The following is a 3,351-nucleotide window of genomic DNA, read 5'->3' as shown; positions in this document are numbered from 1 at the left end:
AAAATAATAATATTTGGATCCGAGATGTAGTGGAGTAGAAGTAAAAGTGTCGGAAATTGGAAACGCTCAAGTAAAGTACAAATACCTCAAAAGTGTACTTAAGTACAGTACTTGAGTAAATGTACTTATAGTTACATTACACCAATGCAAGATAGGGTCCTCTATCTTACAGGACTTCCCGGTCAAACTGAACTTCACACCATGGCTCACACGTAATAAAACGCAAACACGTGCCGTCACGCACATAACGGTCCTTGATGTACTTATACACAGCCCAGCTAAGCTGTGTCTGGCTGATGTGCAGATCAGCTTGCATTGTAGATGATCTCGCATTCGTCTTGCATCTTAATCGTCCTGGCAGCAGACAGCTTGGCCTCCTCGTCACCCCGCGGCCACAGCCGCTCCCTGCATGCAGCTGTCCCTGTCACGGTCCCGGGGCCACGTTATGGACACACAGCTGGCCCCGCTATACGGTCCTGTCCATGCCAGCTTGAAAACTCACCCAGCACTCCCCGACACAATTGCATACACGCAACATATGCACGCAGCACATGGTCGCGTTTGCACTCAATAAAGAACATGCCAACGCAGACATGCTAATGCTCACACGCACGCACACACGCACGCACGCACGCACGCACGCACGCACGCACGCACGCACGCAAGCAAGCACGCACGCACACAAACACACGCGCACACGCGCCAAAAACATGTCCTCGTTGGCATACACACAACATATGCACACAGCACATGGTTGCGTTTGCACTCAATAAAGAACATACCAAAGTGCGGTAGAAACACATGAACGCAGACATGCTAATGCGCACACACACACACACACACACACACACACACACACACACACACACACACACACACACACACACAGACACACACACACACACACACACACACACACACACACACACACACACACACACACGTACCACACAAATCAAGCCCAAAAACATGTGCACGTTGTGAATGCATGCAAATACTTGTTTGCACACACACAAGACACACACACACACACTCACAGATGCCATGCCAATGTGTGCAAGCACGCGCACACAAGCACGAATGGGCGGTCATGCACACACACACACACACACACACACACACACACACACACACACACACACACACACACACACACACACACACACACACACACACGCACACCATCTGGACAGGTGCGGTGCATTAATGATATGAGCGAGGATGGAACTGGAGATGGCACATGCAGCGACAGCAGCGTTACGTTTGGTTTGGTTTCCATCCTTCCAAGTATGATGAGGCGGTGAGGCACGCTCCCTTGTCACCCAGGGGTGTCGCACCACATTCTGGGGCCCTGGGTACAAGGATTCACTGTGGGGCCCCTGTACTTCGGTGCCGCGCTGTGAGCTTGTATATCTGCTATTTTTCAATAGCTAAAATAATCAAGGCCCCTCCACCTTGGGCCCTAGTAACTCAGTCCCACTTTCCCCACCACTTGTGACGCCTCTGCTTGTCACACACTGAAGCACTGCTGCATGCACACATGTACAAATGCATACAAACACGCACAGGCATGCACACGCACACGCGCACACACGCACGCACGCACGCACGCACGCACGCACGCACACACGCACGCGCGCTGCTGCTCCTTGCCATACTGGAGGCTCATGCTGTGTACACACTGGCAGCTACAAAAGCTAGAAAACTACAAAGCGACAAAGTGTATCTGTCACTGAGTCGCAGATGAAGCGTTGATCAGCGCGCTGGCTGATGCCAGGCATGCGTCCGAGCCGCGAGAATGATACGAACGATATAAAGCCTGGGGTTACAAAGGACGCGGAACTAGCAGACGGAAATAATTAGCTTTCCCCTGTTGCGATCAGGAGTTGTGTGCAGAGAGAAGGTGTGTGGAAATGGTTAACTCGTTTAGAGCTGAGGCCGATTTTAAGTTTTAAGTATACGTTTTCTTCATGTTGCTATATACTGTACATATATATATATACAAAAATGGCACAGATGCATTCCCAGTTTTAAATGTACTGTAATGCAGGGGTTTTCAAAGTGGGTGACAGGGTGCGATGGTAGTCCAGGAGTAGCCTGGCGTTGCTCATACTAATTCCTCACTGCGTGTCACTACCAACAGGGGGTGGTGTTGTGCAGTCTGGTTTATTAACCAGGCTAGTCCAGGAGTGCCCCGAGCCAAAAAAGTTTGGGAACTCCTTCTGTAATGTAATGTATAACAACGTAGGCTTTCCCGGTCTTAATGGCAGAGGCGCCAATTGGGTATGGCAAGGTATGGCAGCTACTATACCTTGGCTCCAGGGGAAAAAATACAATTTCTTAAAATAAATTGTCACACATGTATCGTTGAAATCACTTTAAAATAACTACAATGCAATTTAGAACAAAATTATCGCTTTCACCAGGTAGGCCTATTGACCATATTCACCTGGCGGCCATGTTTGAAAACTGTACCTATACATAGGGTGGCAACTATAGGGTGGTATTTCATTGACTTAATGGCAAGATGGCCGCCATGTGAATATGGTCAATTATATTGACCCCCATCTTGACAAGTTCAGTAGGTCAGCACAGGTGCAATGTATTATTGTTAAGCTGCAAAAATAAAAATGTGTGCGTGCCTTCGTGCATGTGCATGGGCCTTCACGCGAGTACGCGAGTGCATGAGACCAGTCATGGTGCCATAGTACCTTAGCTTATGCTGAACTGACGCCACTGCTTAATGGGTTAGACAACAATCGGTGGTTTTGTAGCTTTCGTGGCAGCAGTTGAAGCCAGCAGCTCAACTTGAATTGTAGCGTATAGCTTTGTACATTTTGCAGCATGCAGCTACTAAACGTTGGGTGTCGCTTTGTGTCTTCATGTTGCTGGCATGGCTTCCATTGAAAATGAATGGTAGCCTGTGGCTTTATAATGGGCCACAGCATTAAGCCTGCGCTACCGTCACACTCAATTTAGATAAGCGCGTCGGGTAAATGCCACAGCCACGCGTACGTACAACGTGTGTTTGGAATTTATGCATGGCACGCACACATGGTACACGTGCACATAAACTTGTGTGTGTGTGTGTGTGTGTGTGTGTGTGTGTGTGTGTGTGTGTGTGTGTGTGTGTGTGTGTGTGTGTGTGTGTGTGTGTGTGTGTGTGTGTGTGTGTGTGTCGACATGGGTTAATATCCGTCTTTGAATACATTCTAAAGGAAACGGTCTCCGTGGGATTATTATGCTATATTAATGTTTATGGCTACTTACTGTATGCCCCCCAGCTATGTTACTGCTCTGTACATTAAATGCATTTTGGTACGGCCTCCATAGCCTTGCGTTGCATACATG

The sequence above is a fragment of the Nannobrachium achirus genome, assembly GCF_963921795.1.
Source record: "Nannobrachium achirus genome assembly, chromosome: 16".
In the NCBI taxonomy this organism is placed as follows: Eukaryota; Metazoa; Chordata; class Actinopteri; order Myctophiformes; family Myctophidae; genus Nannobrachium; species Nannobrachium achirus.
The sequence above is the reverse complement of the archived record's forward strand: the minus strand, read 5'-3'. Positions refer to the sequence as shown.